The sequence below is a fragment of the Ranitomeya variabilis genome, chromosome 3 (genome assembly GCF_051348905.1).
Source record: "Ranitomeya variabilis isolate aRanVar5 chromosome 3, aRanVar5.hap1, whole genome shotgun sequence".
Taxonomy (NCBI): domain Eukaryota; kingdom Metazoa; phylum Chordata; class Amphibia; order Anura; family Dendrobatidae; genus Ranitomeya; species Ranitomeya variabilis.
Window position 1 is genome coordinate 712,085,129 of NC_135234.1, and position 23,532 is coordinate 712,108,660.

The 23,532-nt window shown below is 43.9% G+C and overlaps 1 protein-coding gene and 1 long non-coding RNA gene across 3 annotated transcripts in view; one reads left to right on the forward strand and one right to left on the reverse strand.

Moving 5' to 3' along the window:
- MTUS2 (microtubule associated scaffold protein 2) overlaps positions 1-23,532 on the reverse strand; it is an 866,587-nt gene that overhangs the window by 711,494 nt on the left and 131,561 nt on the right. The window lies entirely within an intron of this gene.
- Positions 14,192-23,067, forward strand: LOC143818547 (uncharacterized). Its single transcript, XR_013224599.1, has 4 exons — positions 14,192-15,493; positions 15,595-16,247; positions 18,155-18,254; positions 22,717-23,067. It is a non-coding gene; the product is annotated as an uncharacterized LOC143818547 (long non-coding RNA).

Genomic DNA, 23,532 nt, shown 5'->3' on the forward strand with positions numbered 1-23,532 from the left:
GTGGCCAGGTCCTTTTGGTGGCCTTCCTTGTCAAGGGATGTGCGGTCATTTGTGCAGTCCTGTGGGACTTGTGCTCGAGCTAAGCCTTGCTGTTATCGTGCCAGCGGTTTGCTCTTGCCCTTGCCTGTCCCGAAGAGACCTTGGACACATATCTCCATGGATTTCATTTCTGATCTTCCGCTATCTCAGGGCATGTCCGTTATCTGGGTGATATGTGATCGTTTCTCCAAGATGGTCCATTTGGTTCCTTTGCCTAAGCTGCCTTCCTCTTCCGATCTGGTTCCTGTGTTTTTCCAGAACGTGGTTCGTTTGCACGGCATCCCTGAGAATATTGTGTCAGACAGAGGATCCCAGTTCGTTTCTAGGTTCTGGCGATCCTTTTGTAGTAGGATGGGCATTGATTTGTCGTTTTCGTCTGCTTTCCATCCTCAGACTAATGGACAGACGGAGCGAACCAATCAGACTTTGGAGGCTTATTTGAGGTGTTTTGTCTCTGCTGATCAGGACGATTGGGTGACATTCTTGCCGTTGGCTGAGTTTGCCCTTAATAATCGGGCTAGTTCCGCCACCTTGGTTTCGCCTTTTTTCTGCAACTCTGGTTTCCATCCTCGCTTTTCTTCGGGTCATGTGGAGCCTTCTGACTGTCCTGGGGTGGATTCTGTGGTGGATAGGTTGCAGCAGATCTGGAATCATGTGGTGGACAACTTGAAGTTGTCACAGGAGAAGGCTCAGCGCTTTGCCAACCGCCGCCGCGTTGGGGATTTGGTGTGGCTTTCTTCCCGCTTTGTTCCTATGAAGGTCTCCTCTCCCAAATTTAAACCTCGTTTTATTGGGCCTTACAAGATATTGGAAATCCTTAATCCTGTATCTTTTCGTCTGGATCTTCCTGTGTCGTTTGCTATTCACAATGTATTTCATAGGTCCTTGTTGCGGCGGTACATTGTGCCTGTAGTTCCTTCTGCTGAGCCTCCTGCTCCGGTGTTGGTTGAGGGCGAGTTGGAGTACGTGGTGGAGAAGATCTTGGATTCTCGCCTCTCCAGGCGGAGGCTTCAGTACCTGGTCAAGTGGAAGGGCTATGGTCAGGAGGATAATTCCTGGGTGGTCGCCTCTGATGTTCATGCGGCCGATTTAGTTCGTGCCTTTCATGCCGCTCATCCTGATCGCCCTGGTGGTCGTGGTGAGGGTTCGGTGACCCCTCACTAAGGGGGGGGTACTGTTGTGGATTTGCTTTTTGCTCCCTCTAGTGGTTACTAGTTTTTTGACTCTGGTTTTTCTGTCATTCCTTTTATCCGCACCTGGGTCGTTAGTTAGGGGTGTTGCTATATAAGCTCCCTGGACCTTCAGTTCAATGCCTGGCAACGTAGTTATCAGAGCTAGTCTGCTGTGCTCTTGTCTACTGATCCTGGTTCCAGTTATATCAGCTAAGTCTGCCTTTTGCTTTTTGCTATTTGTTTTGGTTTTGTATTTTTGTCCAGCTTGTTCCAAATCTATATCCTGACCTTTGCTGGAAGCTCTAGGGGGCTGGTGTTCTCCCCCCGGACCGTTAGACGGTTCGGGGGTTCTTGAATTTCCAGTGTGGATTTTGATAGGGTTTTTGTTGACCATATAAGTTACCTTTCTTTATTCTGCTATCAGTAAGCGGGCCTCTCTGTGCTAAACCTGGTTCATTTCTGTGTTTGTCATTTCCTCTTACCTCACCGTCATTATTTGTGGGGGGCTTCTATCCAGCTTTGGGGTCCCTTTCTCTGGAGGCAAGAAAGGTCTTTGTTTTCCTCTACTAGGGGTAGCTAGATTCTCCGGCTGGCGCGTGTCATCTAGAATCAACGTAGGAATGATCCCCGGCTACTTCTAGTGTTGGCGTTAGGAGTAGATATATGGTCAACCCAGTTACCACTGCCCTATGAGCTGGATTTTTGTATTCTGCAGACTTCCACGTTCCTCTGAGACCCTCGCCATTGGGGTCATAACACTCTCCCAACACAAACTATAGTGCAGCTCCCCCAACACACAGTATAGTGCAGCTCCCCCAGCACAAAGTATAGGGCAGCTCCCCCCAATACTCCGTATAGTGCAGCTCCCCAACACACAGTATAGTGCAGCTCCCCCAGCACAGTATAGTGCAGCTCCCCCAACACACAGTTACAGTGCAGCTCCCCCAACACACAGTATAGTTCAGCTCCAACACAGTTTAGTGCAGCTCCCCAACACACAGTATAGTGCAACTCCCCCAACACCCAGTACAGTGCAGCTCCATCAAAACACAATATAGTTCAGCTCCCCCAACACAGTTTAGTGCAGCTCCCCAACACACAGTATAGTGCAACTCCCCCAACAAACAGTACAGTGCAGCTCCATCAAAACACAATATAGTTCAGCTTCCCCAACACACAGTATAGTTCAGCTCCCCCAACACACAGTATAGTGCAGCTCCCCAACACACAATATAGTGCAGCTCCCTCCCCAACACACAGTATAGTGCAGCTCCCCCAAAACACAGTATAGTGCAGACACACACACACAAAAATGCATACACACACAGACTCGCACAATAGTCACCCCTCTACCTTGTTCCCCACGCTGCTCCAGGCTCTGCTGCTCCAGTCTCATCGTCTACACTGCTGGCACAGCATGGGTCACAATATAGTGACATGATGAATTACAGGCATGGGGAATGATGGGAGAGTGAGTGTCAACAGATGCTCTATCCTCCATCACAGCTTTCAACTGTATCAGCGTCTATGATGCCGATAAGTTGAATCAGCAATGGGGGGTGGCGTCGAGCCCCTCAGCAGCCATGTGGTGTGCTGATATTAGTGGCACGCCACTGGCTCAGCTGGGGGCCCCTGGAGGAGCAGGAGCCCTAGGCAGCTGCCTGGTCTGCCTGCCCATAACGCCAGCCCTGACACAGTGATGTCACAGTACACGGATAATAGACACAGTGATGTCACAGCACAGGGATAATAGAGCGATGATGTCCCAGTATAGAAATAATGAACAGTGAGATGATGGACTAAGTAAATGGAAAATAAACAGAATGAAGTCACAGTACAGAGACAATAAATACAGTGATATCACAGTAGAGGGATAATAAACATTTTGAAGCCACAGTACAAGAATAAAACTACAAAAGTGTCACAATACAGAGTTACAAAACATGGAAATTGGAGAATATTTACAGTGAAGTAACAATGCAGAGGTAAAGCCCCAATGACACACATTTTAGATCAGGTTCACATCTGCATTCAGTACGCTGTTTGTCCCATGTTAGAAATAGAACAGACGAACGAAATTCATGCTCAAAAAGAATAAGTTACATAACTGATATGAGTGGAAGTAGAAGGGCCCCATTGACCACTTAGGGTTTCATTATGTGTCAACCTTCAGAACGGAAAGTTCTGTATTATATGCTGTTTTTCTGGTCTAAAAACTGACTGGTAACAAAAACCAGACAAATCCCATTATAGTCAGTGGAGTCCTCACGCTTCTGTTTGCACTAGCTATGCAAGTGATCTATTTTGGACATGATTGTATCTGTTTGTAAAACAGAACAGACATTGGACTTACTACATGCCAAAGTGAACCCAGCCTAAATGGATAAAAAAAACCAGAGTAGTCACAGTACATACAATAGATAATAAACTAAGTCACACTATAATAAAAATTGAAAAGTTAGAATATTCTTTATAGCTGAAAATGCAGATATTATGATTTTCTTTATGCTATATACAACTGATAGGGCAGCATTTCTGATAAGTACATACATCCTTTGATTGTATACCAGTGTAAAGAGTAGATTTAACATAGGTAATATCTAATCATTATAAAACATAAATGTAAAGTGACATGAGCCTTATTCCTCTGGAGATGTGCACTCTTTGCCATAATGTCATCACCTAGAAGCATCCAATGAAAACAGTGGCAGATCTGGTCATGCAGTAATTCCCTAACCTGTATACAATCCTGTAACTTGCTTTATCCTAAGCACTTGTGACAAGTGACATCTCCATATTATATATGTCTGATCGGAATATTACGTACTCACATTATCATAGATCCTATATGAAAATATAGCAGAAAAATCTGCACACAAATATTTGATGCCTTAAAAATGTAGAAAACTAGAAGCATCTTGACAAATATGCGACATATACAAATTATATTCAAATCAAATTGGGGTCGATAACAGCTGCTTTATTATGTTTGTTGTTTGCATTTTACTTTACCATAATGAAACTGTAGTTGGATAATTGTTTTGCATGTGCCTTTATTAATCTGCAGAAAATGGAAGATTTTGCATTGTTATATGAAGCTTTAAAGGGCCATTTGTGTTAATTAGTAGTAGTAGTAACATACCATAAACGACTGGCTGCAGTTTGGTCCACTGTTTCTTTAAAATGGCCACAATATTGACGCATGTGCTTATAGTAAATGGTGGAGTAACCTCATGGATAGTGTTGGCCGTGACTTTAAGCACATAATGATGGTAAAAGTTAGCTTCAGGTGCCATGTAGAAGAATGGTATAAGATTAGTCCAGGATCCTATGAGGACACAATCACTACTGTGACAGATAGGATAGAATCATAGAATTTTTGAGTTGGAAGGAACCTCCAGGGTCATCGTGTCCAACCCCGTGCTCAATACAGGATTCACTAAACCATATCAGACAGATGTCTGTCCAGCCTCCGTTTGAAGACTTCCATTGAAGGAGAACTCACCACCTCTCGTGGCAGCCTGTTCCACTCATTGATCACCCTCACTGTCAAAAAGTTTTTCTAATATCTAATCTGTATCTTCTCCTTTTCAGTTTCATTCCATTGTTTCTCGTGTTTCCATGTGCAAATGAGAATAACGATGATCCCTCAACATGGTGAGATCCCATCAGATATTTATAGACAGCTATTAAGTCTCCTGATTGGCATGAGCTCACTAAGAGATTATTAAGATCACCTTCCACTCAGTAGCCATCCCTCATTATGAGGTTAGCACTAGATCCCACAGAAGATCCTCTACAAAAGATCCTCTATCACCGCTTCTCACAAGCCAAGAGTCACCACCTCCAAGTCAACAACCTTCCACTTGCACTCCCGTTGGCCATACAAAGTAGATCGGCTGTTGGCTATTCATTGCTGGTGGCAGCTATCTCTACTGACTCCCCCTTTTAGAAGTTATCCAGGACATCTTTTTTTTTTACTATGGGCACAAAGGCTAACAGGCGGGAAGTTGCTAACACAGGTAACTAACTACCTGTCTGCTCAACCTGGTGCCAGTTCAGAATGGTAACTGTTCCAACCAGCATATCAGCTGTTACATATCAAAAGAGCAGCTCTTCTTCTTCTGAGCTGCCCTGATGATGGAGCGTGACTGACATCGTGTTGACTGACTGCCGTCTTCCCTATGACCGCGTTGTGCTGACAGAGCAGAGCACATTAGAAGCCGTTGCTCTGTTAACGTGACGTCAGGAGGAGCGGTCTGTGACTGCTCTGCGCCGGCAGATCGACAGGCAGCTAGGTGGGAACTATCTGTCTTTAAATTCTTAGGATCATAGTGAAAAAATGTAATAGTCCTGGATACCCCATAAACACGAGAACTCGGCGCACTCACAGATTCAGGTGTTTTCAATTGTGAGAGAGAAGAAAGCTGCCGCCAGACATCTCTGGCAGCGACTTATCTCCCTTGAAAATTTAATTATCGGGCGTTGAAGTTCCAAAGGCCAGATCCTTCTCTCCCCCTGACATCTACATTACACTACGTTGAACTTTTACATTCTCAGTTACATAAAATAAGCAAAACCTCTTAAGAAAAGAAAACATAAGGCTGTATCCTAAAAAAAATGATATGTTTTCTGCAAGGCGCCTAAAAAGCCGAATAGACTGAGCACAGAGCCAGGCTGAAGTCATTTGGGGAACTAGTAATAACACAGTAATGAAGTAAAGCAGTCAGGTCGGATTGAGGCCCGTGGGCAGTGAAGCAGGCGCTATTAGCAGCTACCGGCAGGGCGGCCACTCCATGTACTGCAGAGAGCCTGCAACATGTTTAATTAAAGCAGAGCATGGGAGGTTATGTGAGGTAAGGAAATTACCGGAGCGCCTTCGTGTAGGAAGAACATTAGCAAGTTAAAGGGATTTTCATTTCTAATATATATATATATATATATATATATATATATATATATATAATCTTAACCCCGTCCTGATCACTTATCTCCTATATCATCATAGATCTTCTTTTTTGTGTTTCACAACATATTAATGATAGATTTACCATTAACTAGTTCAAGACCAAGCCATTTTTCCCCGCTCCTGACCAGGCACATTTTCAGGGTTTTTTTCCGCACAAACTGCTTAAAGAACTGTAATTGTTTTTTCTCATTCAGATATTCAAATAATTTTTGCATCTGTTTTTTTTTATCTATTTTTTTTTTTATGATACATGGGGCTTCATTTTTCTAAGGTACAGTTTTTATTTTTTTTTTCCATATATCAGGCAATATTCCACTAATATTGCCTGATATATGAAGAAAAAAAAAACTAACAATGAAGCCCCATGTATCATAAAAAAATAGATAAAAAAAGATGCAAAAATTGTGAAATGTAGAAATTATATACTGTATCACTGTTTTTCACGTTTTTTATTTTTTTATGTCCACAAAAAAACCTCCAAAATACATTTACAAATGTGTTACTCTTTCTTTAACAATTACTTTTATATATTAGATATGCATTTTCTAATAGGACGGGGCTATTAACAGCGATGTGAACTGACTGGATTTTTTTTTTTGTTATTTTTTAACTGCTTTTTATTTAATTTATTTATCTGTTTTTCATTTATTTCCCATAAAAAAGACATTTGAGGGGCATTTCAACATTTAAATACTTTTCTACTTTATCTTGGGCTAGTATGAGGCTAGGACCCAGTTTACTGGAACTGGGGCTAGGACCCAGTTGATCCCTCCCTGGACACAGAGACCAGATGACTGCTGGGTCAAGAAAATGAAGCAACGTCATATGTGTTTATCACTGCATTCACAGCACTAGTTTAGCACCGTCTGTAGGGAAGGCAGAGATGGTAATAAACAGTTTCTGCCTTCTCTTTTGGGAGTCTGGCTGTGTCTGTCAGCCGGATCCGTGCTCCTGCATGATTGCAAGAAGCTGCTCTTTTAGGAATGCTTTAGAATATCACAGCAGATTACAACACGGATCGCGGGATGTTTATAGTCCACTAGATGGTGGCCCGATTCTAACGCATCGGGTATTCTAGAATATGTATGTAGTTTATTTATGAAGATTTAAGAATAATGCAATGAATACACAGGATTTTCCGGGTAAAATATATACATTATCAGTGAAGCGGTTTAAATCCCGAGCCAATATCGCTGATTGGTCGCGGCCAATTCATATAAACATTGGTGCTTACATTTATGTTTTAACCCATTGGACACACTGCCATTGTTTTTCTCCTGTCTTTATTTTAAGAGTCAAAACTTTATTAGTCATCTATTGCTGTATGACAGCTTGTTTTCTACAGGATGACTTATAGTTTTCAAAGACACCATGTATTTTACCATATGATAAACTTAAAAACAGGGAAAATTTTTATTCTCTCCCTTACACACTGTCCTCCATGTTGTTCTCTCCCTCACAGACTGTCCTTCATGTTATTCTCAAACTCACACACTGTCCTCCATGTTATTCTCTCCCTCACAGACTGTCCTCCATGTTATTCTCTCCCTCACAGACTGTCCTCCATCTTATTCTCTCCCTCACACACTGTCCTCCATGTTATTCTCTACCTCACAGACTGTCCTCCATGTTATTTTCTACCTCACAGACTGTCCTCCATCTTATTCTCTCCCTCACACACTGTCCTCCATGTTATTCTCTACCTCACAGACTGTCCTCCATGTTATTCTCTCCCTCACACACTGTCCTTCATGTTATTCTCTCCCTCACAGACTGTCCTCCATGTTATTCTCTCCCTCACAGACTGTCCTCCATCTTATTCTCTCCCTCACACACTGTCCTCCATGTTATTCTCTACCTCACAGACTGTCCTCCATGTTATTCTCTCCCTCACACACTGTCCTTCATGTTATTCTCTCCCTCACAGACTGTCCACCATGTTATTCTCTCCCTCACAGACTGTCCTCCATGTTATTCTTTCCCTCACAGATTGTCCTTCATGTTATTCTCGTTCTAGTATATGTATGTAGTTTATTTATGAATGCTGATTGGTTGCGCCCGGCCGGCCTCGACCAATCAGTGACGTGGGATTTCAGTTACCGACAAACAGACCCTTAGACAATTATATATATAGATAGGCAATCCAGAAATAGTTAAGAGAGCATTGTCTATTGAAATGAATTCACTGGCTGATACCCTGTTTTGTAAACACTTTTCATAATTACATTTCTGTATGTTATTTTCGTAATTGTGTTATACTGTATAATTAGCCTATTCTATAGTCAGTTCATTTTCTTTTATGTCTACAATATTATAACGGTTGTAGATAATTACACTTAATTGTAACTTATCTAACAATGTAAATGTAACCTCTATAATTTATTGCTTTTTACTATAAATTTTGTACGGTAATATATAATTATATAAATTCCGACAGATTAAAAAAAAAAAAAAAAACAGCCTTCATGAATAATACACTCTTCGGCATCTAAATTACTACAACAAGAAGGAAAAGTCTTTGTACTATGACAAGCACAGGATGGATAGACGTTAATGATATGCGAAAGATGAAAAATGGAAACAAATTGTTCAAAACATCTTGATTTATTCTGTATTGAATATGAGCGCTACATGCAGAAATATATTCTTTTACAGCCTTGCCTTCTATCACTGGGGTTATCAATAGTTGTCAATTAACAAAATATAAAATGAATCAACATCATGAAGAACTAACGACATATCTCCTGTCGATGTCACTTGTGTAAATCCTTCTGTCTCTTCATAAAATTCCAGAAAGACTCGATGATTAAATCAGAGCTGCATGGGGGACACAATCACTTTTCCATTTTTCCAGGTACAGTTGCACAAAGTCAAGGATTTCGTAGGATTATAGTGAAGTGTATAAGTAAGTGTATAAGTAACCAATTATACCAAACAGGTGATAATGATCACCATTTTCATTTGTAGGTTGAACCAGTTATCTACTGAAACAGATACAGTCAAACTCTGGTATAAAGGTGAGGTTGTGGAAAACAGTTTCAAGTGACAAGTCATACACCATGGCACGACTGACCACAGCAACGAGACACAACTTAGTTATACTGCATCACAAAGGTCTCTCCTAGGGAAAGATTTAAAAGAAGACTGAGGTTTCTAGATGTGCTGTTCAAGCTCTTTTGAATAGGCACCAAGAAATGGGCAACATTAAGGACCATAGACAGAGTAGTCAGTTAAATGGAACATGTCAGGTTCTGTAGGAAAATAAAGTTAAGAAGGTGCACAGTTACAGCACTGAAATAACTTACCCCTAATGTAATGGCTAGAACCGCTTCTCTGTGGTGCGGCTGTGATGGTAGGTTGTATTGATGATGGTTCTATTTGTAAGTGCTTTTCCAGATTTGCGTGGGTCTGGAGCGCAGTCGACTCTTTGCGATGAATTTTAAAGGGAACCTGTCACCCCCAAAATCGAAGGTGAGCTAAGCCCACCGGCATCAGGGGCTTATCTACAGCATTCTGTAATGCTGTAGATAAGCCCCCGATGTATCCTGAAAGATGAGAAAAAGAGGTTAGATTATACTCACCCAGGGGCGGTCCCGCTGCGGTCCCGGCAGACAAAGTACACCTGCACCAGAGCCGCAGCGTGAAGACAAGAAGAGGACATCATCGTAAGAAAGATGGGAGGCCCCTGACCGGACCGCGACGCCCATCGGATTGGACCGCCCCCCCACGAGAGTACAATCTAACCTCTTTTTAACATCTTTCAGGATACATCAGGGGCTTATCTACAGTATTCCAGAATGCTGTAGATAAGCCACTGATGCCGGTGGGCTTAGCTCACCTTTGATTTTGCGGGTGATAAGTTCCCTTTAAAAAGAACTCGCAACAGTAAGTTCTGAACACAGATGCATATTACACTTCAGGTCTCCTCACGGGGAAATCTCTGCTCACATTACATTTATAGAACTCAAGCAGTTTGGGGCCTGGGGCATATACATCACATAGAGGCACTGCATCTGCAACATATACATACCACTGGATACACTGGGGCACATACAACAGAGAAGATGCGGGGGTTCGTACATCACAGGAGATGCTGTGAGCATATACATCACAGGAGACGCTGGGAGCATATACATCACAGGAAGTGCTGGGAGCATATACATCACAGAAGACACTGGGAGCATATACATCACAGGAGACGCTGGGAGCATATACATCACAGGAGATGCTGGGAGCATATGTAAGCAGAGGGGACTCCGGTAATTAATGTGAGTGTTCTACTGTGCATGTTGCACATACAGCAGAAGGGACATTGTGTTGCCTTTGTGGGGTGCCAGGGTGTGGGATCACCACAGCACCTCGCCACGACTACCACCCTGGTCGCCTCACAAAATTGTTGCAGTCGGCAGGATTGCAATTCCTTGTGTGCAGAGAGCGGAGAAGCTTCGAAAATGGCAAAGATGGTGGCCATTAGAGACTTTAAGATGGCACCGAACGCTGACATGAAGAAGGCGCGAAGGATGGGAGTGGTGCCGCCCATCATGGGCTTCCTAACAGAAGAGGACGCGAAGACAAGCTTGGCAGAAGCAGTGGCCTGAGGCGAGGGCACGTTCCCTGGTGACTGGTGCGGATGAATGGTGAGATGGGCGCGGCGAAGGAAGAAGCCCTGACCCCTGCAGCAGATTTGTGAGGAATGGGAGGAGTCTGAAGCCAGAAGTGGCTCCACCCACGAATGGACAGGGTCCAAAAAGGCAGGACGGCGTGTCCGGAAGAGAGACGTCATTGCAGTGAAGTCGCTCTCCCCATGCAGTGGCGGAGCATGTCGTTCTGGGGAGGTATCGGACAGTCGTTGCTCCCAGAAGATCGGTTCCTGTTTGAGTGGCCGGTGAGGAAGCTCATCGAGAGCATGAGCACCATGGATGCAGAGGGTCCTGGGTCACAGCAGCTGAAGAAAGCAGTCGGGAAAGCTGAAGTAGCAGAAAGCGGGATCATCGCGGCCGTGATTCCGAATTCGCGTGGCCAAAGTGGAGGATCGTTGCAGCCGGATGCAGCCACCGCAGTGAGTGTGACACCTCCCCTCACCCTAGCCTCGAACTTACTCCTGTTCTGGCACCTTCTTCGGTCTCTGTATCTCCCCGCAGCGTCAACCCAGACGAACCTGGGGCCCCCACAGCAGAAGATGCTCAGTGGGTGACGGAAGTCATTGAGGAAAAGAAATATCGGGAGCGTCAGATACGTGATGAGCTGCGGCACCCCGGTGGAGGAGCCATAGCCGGCCGGATGACATGCCGCCCCCTACTCTGGTCGCAGGGATGGTGCAGGATAGAGGCGACCCCTTTTTGTGTTGGGCCAGCTGCACCAAGCAGAATTGAGAGACTGTTCTGTGTCTCCTGGGGGGCAAGGAGTCTTGAGCGGCACCAGGACCAGGTGTCGGTACTGACCATAATGGTCACAGTTGAGTGACTTTGTTTTTCCCCCTCCTCCAAGTTTTTTTGCGCACGGTTGTGCATTTCCTGCTGGATTGCGGGACTACAATGCTAAAAGGGTTAATCACCTTTGCTAACAAGAATTGACTGTGTGTGGCTGCTCTAAATTTTGTATTTTAACCCTGAACTGTTGTTGTTTTATCCTTGAACTGTCCCTGAGAGTGTAGGAGCAACGCACTTGTTTTAAAAGGACCATACTCTGTTAAAAGAGGGAGGGGGAAATCTAAGCAGGAGGACCCGAGGGGCGAGCCGTGTCAGGACTACATGAACTGTCAGAGCAGTGGTGAGTTGCTTATATTGATTTCCTGTGTTTGGGTACCCAGAGCAGGAAAGGACTGGCCAACGGGCCTGGAATGTTGCAAGTAAGCACAATATGTGTATGGGTCCTAGGAGCAAGGGGACCGGGGTCAGTAGGACCCATGTTAAAAAGGAACTTGAACTTTATGTTCCAGGGTTCCAACGGAGTGGAACCGAGGTCACGGTTGACCAACAGCAAAAAGTTGGACACTTATTGACTGTATAAATGTGCTAAATGTTTTAAATCTGACAAATTGGTGTTTTACAGGTGCCGTCATGGTCAGGGATGACCATATTTTAGGAGGGAGGAGTGTAAGGAGGTGACAAAGGCTGTCATATGCCTCCCCATCTTTGAACAATATTCACATTGAATGTGTTCGGTTCCATAGTGTTTATGACTGTTTATGTATTCATGTAATGTTGCTGTAATGTGTATGTACTTGACATATGTTGTGTAAAGGATTAGGGACAGCATTGTACAATAGTTGGCATAGAATAGTGGGACACCATAGAGAAAGGAATGAGAGTGTTAGGATAAGTACAGTCAGCATAAGGGAGTTCTTCAGTATGAGAGGAGTTACAGATAGGTGTAGTACAGAACAATGGGATATAGTGAAGGTACTTTCTGGTTAGTGGGGAGTAGTGATGCAGCAGTGAAAGAACACAGACAGATAGCCCTGGAGGTGAAGTTGCTTAGGCAAGAAGGGACCCCAAGCTGAGTGGCATGTAGGCGGTCACTATCTTAAATGGTAACCATTCCAAGGAGGATCCAGAGTCTATGGCTGGGATTAGGCAGAGCTGAGATGGCGAGCCTTTTACCTTTTCCTTCTGAAACCGGACAAGGGGAATGGGAGGAAGCTGGTGGACCTAAAGGCACGGATGTCATAGAAGGGGCAGAGATTGCCAGGACGGGACAGAGATTGTTCAGCGAGGCAGCGATTGCCAGGATGGGACATGTATTGTCCAGGGAGGCAGAGATTGCCAGGAAAAGAAAAGATTGCCGGGAATACAGGGAAAGCTCCAGGAATGTCACTGTGTATGCACTGTGCCGCATCTATAATGGAAACCCTGTTGATAAGTAAAGTTGAACTGTTAAGAATGGACAGAGTCTGGAGTTGTTTGTGAGACGTGTGAATCTGGAACTGGAATGACAGAAGCAGAGAGGAATCAGCCAATTAATGTGAGTGTTCTACTGCGCACGTTGCACATACGGCAGAAGGGACATTGTGTTACCTTTGTGAGGTGCCAGGGAGTGGGATCACCACAGCACCTCTCCACAACTACCACCCTGGTCGCCTCACATATAAACATCACAGGAGACACTGAGAGCACAAACATCACGGGAGACGCTGGGAGCATATACATCACAGGAGATGCTGGGAGCATAAACATCACAGGAGATGCTGGGAGCATATACATCACAGGAGACGCTGGGAGCATATACATCACAGGAAACGCTGAGGCATGCACACCACAGGAGACGCTGGGAGCATATACATCACAGGAAACGCTGAGAGCATATACATCACAGGAGACGCTGGGAGCATATACATCACAGGAGATGCTGGGAGCATATACATCACAGGAGACGCTGGGAGCATATACATCACAGGAGACGCTGGGAGCATATACATCACAGGAGATGCTGGGAGCATAAACATCACAGGAGATGCTGGGAGCATAAACATCACAGGAGATGCTGGGAGCATATACATCACAGGAGAAGCTGGGAGCATAAACATCACAGGAGATGCTGGGAGGATATACATCACAGGAGACGCTGGGAGCATATACACCACAGGAGACGCTGGGAGCATATACATCACAGGAAACGCTGAGGCATGCACACCACAGGAGATGCTGGGAGCATATACATCACAGGAAACGCTGAGGCATGCACACCACAGGAGACGCTGGGAGCATATACATCACAGGAAACGCTGAGGCATGCACACCACAGGAGATGCTGGGGCATGTACTGCACATCACAGGAATTGCTGGGGTATATACAGTACTGTACATCACAGTGCAATACATTTTAAGTGCAATACTTTTAAAGTGTATGTGCAGTTATACATGGCATGAAGCTAATACTCATCTTTCTTCTCTTCACACAGGTATTTATCCATCCTTCTGCTTGTGTGTCTTATCTGCTATGTGTGAACATCATCATACCATTTTGCAAGATTTTTGTTTTTTTATTTATCCATTATTCCTGTGTGGTTGTTTTTTGTTTTTTTTTATGTTCAAAGTTATCTCTTTCACTGCTGTTTTATGGTCTCTCTGTTTAACATGGGGTTGCTTGTCTTGCATAGTAATTCCGGCTCTGGTCTTGTGCTAATTGCTTAATTTTTCAATGATGCCAATTGGTGCTAGACCCTAGCATACAGCTCCTATGTATTCAGATCTGGCTAAGGAGAGCCATGCTCTGGGTCATGTGTGCAATACATTTTAAGTACAATGCTTTTAGGGTATGTGCACACGTTGTGGATTTTGCTGCGGATCCGCAGCATTTCTGCAGCTGCGGGTCTGCAGCAGTTACCCATGAGTTTACAGTTCAATGTAAACCTATGGGAAACCGAAAACGCTGTGCACATGCTGCGGAAAAAAAGCGCGGGAACGCAGCGGTTTACAATCCGCAGCATGTCACGTCTTTGTGCGGAATCGTGGCGATTCTGCACTCTTAGGAATGCATTGATCCACTTACTTCCCGCATGGGGCTATGCCCACCATGCGAGAAGTAAGCAGGTCATGTGCGGATGGTACCCGGGGTGGAGGAGAGGAGACTCTCCTCCAGGCCCTGGGAACCATATTTGCGTAAAAAAAAAAAGAATTAAAATAAAAAATAATGATATACTCACCTTCTGATGGCCCCTGAAGTCTTCCCGCCTCTCAGCGCTGCACGCGTCCATCCGGTCGCAGGGTTGCTATGCGAGCAGGGCCTGCGATGATGTTGCGGTCGCATGACCGTGACGTCACGAAGGTTCTTCTCACATAGCATCTTTGGAACCGGACCGCCGCGTGCAGCGCCGAGGGGATCGGGATGTCGGAGGGTGAGTATAACCATTTTTTAAATTATTTTTAACATTACTATTGATGCTGCCTATGCAGCATCAATAGTAAAACAAGTGCAAGAGTAAACCTGCAGCGGAAACCGCAAGACAAACCGTCATAAATCTGCAGGGATAACTGCAGCGGTTCTGCCCTGCAGATTTATCAAATCCGCTGCGGGAGAACCCACTGAGGACCCTTCCTATGTGTGCACATAGCCTTAATGTGCATCTGCAGATATACATGGCGGTTGGACAGGGCAGGAAACAGGTAAGCTGCACCAGACATTCAAACGAACATGCTTCTTGGTCAGTTGTAAGTTTTAACTTCTGCTTTCTCACCTCTCTCGCCCTTCTACACATTCTGTGCACTCTCTCCACATCAGCCCTCTCTTCTCCCCTGTCCCATGTATAACTTTGAGGCTCTGACATTTCTCACTCACTCCAAACCATCCACAACCACCATACAGCACTCAAAACGTTAATACAAATCATTGCACCACCTACTCTCTCTCTTTTCTCTCCTCCTAGTCGCTGGAGAGATCTCCCAAACCCTGGGCCTACATGATTATTGTCCCCAGAGGCCATCAATAAAAATGTAGTGGCCAATCCCTGTAATATAAAACTGCATGCAAGTCTGACTTTTCAGAGACATCCTTACATGGACTAGATGGAATTCCAACGTCTTAATAATTCAAGGCACAAATCACCACTCCTAATATAATTACATTGTGATGTCATTTTTATCAGGATATACGGTATATATAACACTGGTGGAGAGGATAATTGATAGAAAGTTTCCTTACAGTCAAAATCTCTTTATGGCAAATTAATATATCGGGTCATTTTCTAAGACACTGAAGGCTCAGCTAGTCCAATGATGATTAAAAGTCTAATCTTTCCGAATAGAATTGTATCGACTTCCATCCTACAATAAGACGTTGCGCAGGATTATACAGTAGACCTTTTCTTACACCCAGGCTGCAATTTAACTGACTGTCTCTATAAAGAGGATGACATTTTTCTAATTAAACTCTCCTTCGGTTATATTACATTTCGGAATCTAATGCTGTCTTTTCTATAGGATGTCCAAATTAATAATACTTAGTAATAACAAGCGTGATGATCACTATGTCACTATGTATTACCTAATGCTACATGGGATTTTCCATGTTGTTACTAGGCTATCCTACATCATCCAGTAGAGTCAGGTATGAGGTACAATAGCAGAAAAGTAAGTACACGATCCAAGGTTTATTTACTGTGATGTAGCAGAACCGGCCATGTGGTCTAATAGCTGTAGATAACGAAGGCTAGACTTGCGAAAAAGAAGGAATAGAAATTGCTGGACGAATCATCAACAATCTTAAATACGCAGAAGATACATTATTGACAGTAAGGCCATGTGCACACGTTCAGTATTTTTCGCGTTTTTTTCACTTTTTTTCGCTATAAAAACGTGATAAAAACGCGAAAAAAACGCTAACATATGCCTCCTATTATTTACAGTGTATTCCGCATTTCTTGTGCAAATGTTGCATTTTTTTCCGCAAAAAAATCGCATCGCGGAAAAAAAAGCAACATGTTCATTAAAAATGCGGAATTGCGGGGATTCCGCACACCTAGGAATGCATTGATCTGTATACTTTCCGCACGGGGCTGTGCACACCATGTGGGAAGTAAGCAGATTATGTGCGGTTGGTACCCAGGGTGGAGGAGAGGAGACTCTCCTCCACGGACTGGGCACCATATAATTGGTCAAAAAAAAAGAATTAAAATAAAAAATAGTGATATACTCACCTTCGATGTCTTCCCGCCTCTCAGGTGCATGCTGCCGCTTCGGTTCCTATAGCTGGTGTGCGGTGAAGGACCTGCGATGACGTCGCGGTCCTGTGATTGGTCGCGAGACCGGTCATGTGACCGCTCACGTGACCGCGACGTCATCGAAGGTCCTGCACACACACATCATCTATAGGAACGGATGCCGCTGAGGAGATCAGCTGTCTGCAGGTGAGTATAAGCATTTTTTTTATTTTTTTTATTATTTTTAAACATTCTATCTTTTACTATAGATGCTGCATAAGCAGCATCAATAGTAAAAAGTTGGTCACACTTGTCAAACAGTATGTTTGACAAGTGTGACCAACTTGTCAGTCAGTTTTCCAAGCGATGCTACAGATCGCTTGGAAAACTTTAGCATTCTGCAAGCTAATTACGCTTGCAGAATGCTAAAAAAACCGCGAAAAAAAAGGAAGAAAAACGCAAAAAAAAAATGCGGATTTCTTGCAGAAAATTTCCAGTTTTCTTCAGGAAATTTCTGCAAGAAATCCGGACGTGTGCACATACCTTAAGAAGAGTAGATGGAATGAAGGACTTATTATGGAGTGTCAAGATGGAAAGGTCAAAATGGGACTGATACTCAACACAAAGAAGACAAAGATATTGACTGCTGCCAGATACGACCTGCACTCATTCAAGATGGACGGTGATCAACTGGAAGTCCTAAAGGACGACAACCTACTTGATTTTATCAAAACAGCATCAAGAAGCCCACTAAGTGTGATACAGCCCTGGAATCAGGTTCTTTTACCCTACATTATCCTTTTCTCAGGTTACAAAGCAAGAACCTGCTGGCAGATTCTCTTTAAGTGAGTGAAGTATAGCTGCAATCCCACAATGCACCCATGGACAAGTCTGGACAAAAGCAACAGCATTTCTGAAAAATAAAAGATCCTTTTAGTGAAAGCAGAGAGTAGCTACAAAGAGCATTTCTCTCTCTGGAGGACCTTGCACAAAGATTTACCCAAGTACAATGTAATGCTTCATTTCCCCTCTGGGGGCGCAGAAGGCTAGATTGTGCAGAGTACTAAGCAGATTACAGCTGGTGCTAGGGACCCCATCGGTGTGATAGCATGTGAGAAATGTGTTCTTTGGGGGGCTCTTCTAAAAAAAAATATGCTTAAAGCAGGCAAGCCGCTTGAAGGTACCTTTCCCTTTAATTAACATGGTTTAGTGGGAGAAAAAAATCAACATATTCCTAAAAAAAAGAATAACACTTCATCATTCTATTACTATTGTTATTATTAGAGTTATCTTTTTTTCCATTACTATCATTATTTTGTCTTTTCATGTTTCTCTTAGTTAGAAAATAATGAAATGTGGCCTGAGCGCTGTGCCAAGATTTGTACGGGAATATTATTTCTAGTAAAAGGCTTATGAGGATTGGCACAATCATCTTAAGGTATTTAGGATCATTTCTTCCTTTCTCACTGTTCGTGCTTTGAAGAAATGTCTAATAATTTAGAGTGTGACAAATGCATTTAATTGGTGGCATCTGGCACTTCCAAACTCATGAGATGAACTGAGCGTTACTAATGATTTCACCAGAGGAAATCAGAGAAATAGAAAACTATTTCCCCTCCGGTTCTTCTGAGACGACATGAAAGTGCTTGCTAGGGAGAGATTTGTTTACCAGATCCCGAGATCAGATCCTTCCCGTGTCTGCTATTCTCACTTCCTCTTTTCCGCTCTGCGGTGCATTGACGGTTTTCCATAGATACTCGATAGAATGTATCAGGAAATATTTCTAGAAGATGTTGAATTCTTCTCTCTTTCTGGACTGTGCTGAAAATAAAGCTAATGAGGCCGATTTAATCTCGAAGCATACACCGGGGATAGTCCGAGCTGTACACATTGCTGACATCACACGCCACTACAGATCTGCACACACATCTCTATAGCCAGGTGTTTCAGATGACCTTGCTTGCTTTCTGTTGTTCAGGACCAGTGTTTTACAGGTCAGGTGGAAAGCATAGCAAGGGATCATGCAAAACCGGCTGTAATTTGTGCTTTGCTTCGTTGACCTGCATGTATAATTGAAGTTAATGTATTTAAATAAGGCTCCATGATTTACGCAATTAGAGCTTGAGACAGCTATTCCCGGTATGATATATAGAAAAGGGCTGTGGTGTCAGTAAGCAAAACTTCCGACTCCTCAATTTCCATGACACCGACTCCGACTCCCCCAAAATGGGCTCCGACTCCACGACTCCAACTCCACAGCCCTGAGGAAAGGGGTTGTCTGTCCAATCCCTTATAAATGTCCCCAGGGTGCTGCATACTGTAAAAAACTCTATTTACCTTCCGCTGCTTTGCTGTTTCCCAGGCCGCTCTACTAACATAAACATTGTCACTTGACTGCTGCAGTCAATCAGCGGAGGCTGATTGGCTGCAGTATTCACCTTTATGTCTGAGCTGAAGAAACACTGACAAAAATGTGAAGGCTGCAGCTGATTAGCAGCTGCTGATGTCACGAGACATTATATCATGAGACAGGCAGTGGACATAGGGATGAGAGTGGAGCATTGGCACAGGTTTGGTTGTCCACTACTTTAATGGGAAAAAATACAATTTTATGTAAATATAAAGTACATTTTCAGTATACAAGACCATCAATGGGTAATCAGTGCTCTCCTCCAAAGAATTGCGTAAAAAAATGTATACTAGTGCATGTGCTATGTGTTAATTGCACCAGGGGTGGACATACCACCTGTTCAACCCGTGTGGCCGCACCGGGGCCCGTGAAGCTCCAGGGGGCCCCTGCAGGGCGGCTAATATTGAGGGCAATCTGGCCAGTTTATCTAGCCCCGAGGCTCCGGGGGGCCCCTGGCCAGATTACCCTCATGTGCGGTGGGCAGGGAGCAATCCCTGCTGCTCCGCTGCCTGCAAGAGAAAATGGCAGTGGAGCGGAACTGCAGGGAATGCATCATCATTCAGTGCCGCAGCTGTGCGAGACAAGAAGCTGCCAGCGATGGTGCGGCTTCAGCATACCGTGCGCAGAGGAGAGGTGTGTGTGTATGCAGAGAGGTGAATGGTGCTGTGTGCGTCTGTGTGTGTGTGTAGGTGGAGGAGAGGGCAATGATGGGGCAGAAGGCAATGATTGGGTTGACAGAGAGGGCAATGATGGGGTGATGGGGCAGAAGGCAATGATTGGGTTGACGGAGAGGGCAATGATAGGGGTGGTGCTCGAGAAAGCAATGATGGGGTGGTGGAAAGGACAATAATGGGGGTGATGGGGAGGAGGAAATGATGTAGGTGGTGAATGGGCAATAATGGTGGTGGTGGGGAGGAGGAAATGATGGAGGCGGTGTAATGGGCAATGATGGGGGTGGCGGGGGAAAAGACAATGATGGTGGTGGTGGAAAGGGCAATGGTGGGGATGGTGGGGGAGGAGGAAATGATGGAAGTCATGGAATGGGCAATGATGGGGGTTTTGGGGGAGAAGACAATGATGATGGCAGTGGAAAAGACAATGATGGGGTGGTGGGGAGGGCAATAATGGGATTATCGATTATTATGTCTAACACAGTCCCTTAGTATGAAGTGTACTCACTTATTATGTATAGCACAGTCCCTTAGTATATAGTGTACTCACTTATGTATAGCACAGTCCCTTAGTGTATACTGTACTCACTTATTATGTATAACACCATCCTTAGTTACAGTTTCCTTTTGTTATGCATAACACCGTCCCTTATTATGTGCCATACTCTCTACAGTAGTTATATATGATGCCCTCACTTATTATATAGCTTCCTCTGCTTTTTTGTACAGTGCTGTCTCTTACATAGTGTATTCTTGTTATTTTTGTTATTCACAGCACCTTCTTTTATTACGTAGTCCCCTCACTTGTTCGATATAAAATGACTACTGATGGAGGAGCCAGTGACCAGACTACCAGTCCATCAGCTCCTCTTTTAGAAAAGCTTTCCCATGCTCCATCAGCCATTATTGCATTATACAGCTAACAAGACAGGATGGTATGTGATAAAAAACAGGACTCTATAAAATCCAATATGTAAGGGATGGTGCTGTACATAACAAGAGAGGGCACTGTAAAATAAGGGACAGCAATATACATAATAAAGGAGACTATGTAATATATACATGTATGTGTGTGTGGCTATACATATATGTCGCCTTAAAAGGAGGGGGGGCCAGGCATATTTCCTGCACAGGGGCTCCAAGCTGTCTGAATTGTGTCCGCCCCTGAATTGCACTTCAAGAGTCATGTGGGTGGGGCTGTTCGGGTGCCATGCCCTTTCTGGCTTAATTGATGTCCTGAAGATACCATCAAGAAAAAGCAAAAGGTTCATGACGTCTGATAAAATAAAACAATTATTGAATTTAATAATTAGAAAACTAATTAATAGCATCAATTCCGAGACAGAGTAATCCTATGGAGGACAACATAAAATGTGATTTAATATTACAAATCAGTTACATACATGTTCGCTTCACTGCTAAGCTTTAAATTACCAACACTGTGTAATATCATAGTGGCAGGGCAAAAGACTGCAAACAAGTATAACCTGTGGTCCTGTGTGCTCCAAGAGTCGTCAGGGAGCTTAAATGATGTCCTACACACTGGGATACATCAATATAGGTCAGCTGCCGTGGCATCCAGCGCAACGGCCATATGCGGAGGGTAGCTGAGGCTCGGGCCAGTAAACGTTGCTCCACTGCTCTTGCACTGGGTGCTGCCACAGCTAACCCCACAGCCTTGAGGATAATTAGCCCTATTTGATTTTAATATTCTACAACTGAAAGCTAGAATGCACCAGTTACACAAGAACATATTAAGGCAGCAATTAGAAAGCAAAGCAGTATAACACTATGCTAGTGGATTAGAGCAGTAAAAAAAAATGAAGTGACAGGTTCCTTTTAAAGCGAACCTGTCACCCCCAAAATCGAAGATGAGCTAAGCCCATCGGCATCAGGGGCTTAGCTCATCTTCGATAAGCCCCCAATGTAACCTGAAAGATGAGAAAAAGAGGTTATATTATAACCTCCCAGGGGCGTTCCCGCTGCGGTCCAGTCAGATAGGCGTCGCGGTCCGGGGCCTACCATCTTCATAGGATGACGTCCTCTTCTTGTCTTCATGCTGCGGCTCTGGCGCAGGCGTACTTTGTCTGCCCTGTTGAGGGGAGACCAAAGTACTGCAGTGCGCAGGTGCTGGGCCTCTCTCACCTTTCCCGGGGCCTGCGCACAACAGGGCAGACAAAGTACGCCTGCGCCGGAGCCGCAACGTGAAGGCAAGAAGAGGACGTCATCGTAAGAAGATGGGAGGCCCCGGACCACAACGCCCATCGGATCGGACTGCCCTCAGGTGAGTATAATCTAACCTCTTTTTCTCATCTTTCAGGATACATCGGGGGCTTATCTACAGCATTCCAGAATGCTGTAGATAAGCCCCTGATGATGGTGGGCTTAGCTCATCTTTGATTTTAGGGGTGACAGGTTCCCTTTAAAATGTAAAACTCTACATTCCTGAAACCACCACTAGAGGGAGCACACAGCATCAGGATTTATACAGCTCCCATTGGTGCTAAATTCATTATTATTTGTTTTTAGTTGTTTTTTTTGCATGGTTTGATTTCAGTCATCTCATCGAACTCCACAATGAATTTCTGGTTATATTTATCCAGTCTTCATTGTTTTATATGCATGTTGTGAAAACGGATAGATTGCTGGCTTGAGTTCATCCCAAGGGCCAGAAGTGATATGCAGCATACTATTCCCAAATTAGTGATATAGAAATCCGCCTTCTATCAACTATGTGATGGATTTCTCACCATGTTCTTCCTTTCTCGCCTTTTGATTGTTCGCTTCTTTCCCGAGTGCTTTTTCTATTATCTCTTCAGCTCAGCAGAAGTACGATGACGGATCCCAGCAGCCAGTGGAAATTCTCCGAGTCCTGTTCTCCTTTTTTTCCTCCTCTTGTTCAGCAGTCCATAAACCACAAACAAGAACCTCTGCATGATAGAGTAAGAATGTACCTGTTTATTATGGCAGCAGCAGAAATATTGCTTCATAAAGGCTGTGTGTCCCAAAAAGTGGTCAAAGTTAATAAACATCTAAGGCTACGTTCCCATGATGAGATTTTTGACGCTGCAGAATTTCCGCACCATTTGTGCACCTGTTATTTAAATTAAGATACTTGTGGTTTTTCATTGCGTTTTTTTCATGCTTTTGACGCTGCAGTTTTTGTCTCTTTTTTTGGTGCGTCATGATTTAAATAAAGCTGCTTTGTTTTTGATGCATCCTGTTTTTTTTTCTTTGATAAAACTTTATTGATACACTTAGGTGTGGATCACATGTGATTTTGATGTGTTTCCACTGTAAAACATTATTTACCTATGGCTTTTCAGCATCTAATTCAAGTTTATGGAAAAATCTGCGTACCCATAAGAGAAATTGTCAGCAATGTAGGACACAATGAAAACTGAGCGAGGGGTTGGGTGGTGTCCAAATGTATTGGTCCCCCACTTCTATTTGCCAAGAATGCCTGATAAGATGGTTTTCCCTTTTTGTAGCGTAGAGACATTGAAGGGTTAATAATATCTAATATCTAGCACGCTATGGGGTATTATCCCTGATGTCCTAGGGCAGATCATACCTGATTCAGGTGGTTTAGGTTGGTAAAAATTGAAAGGCACATATGGTGTTTTTGGGCCGCA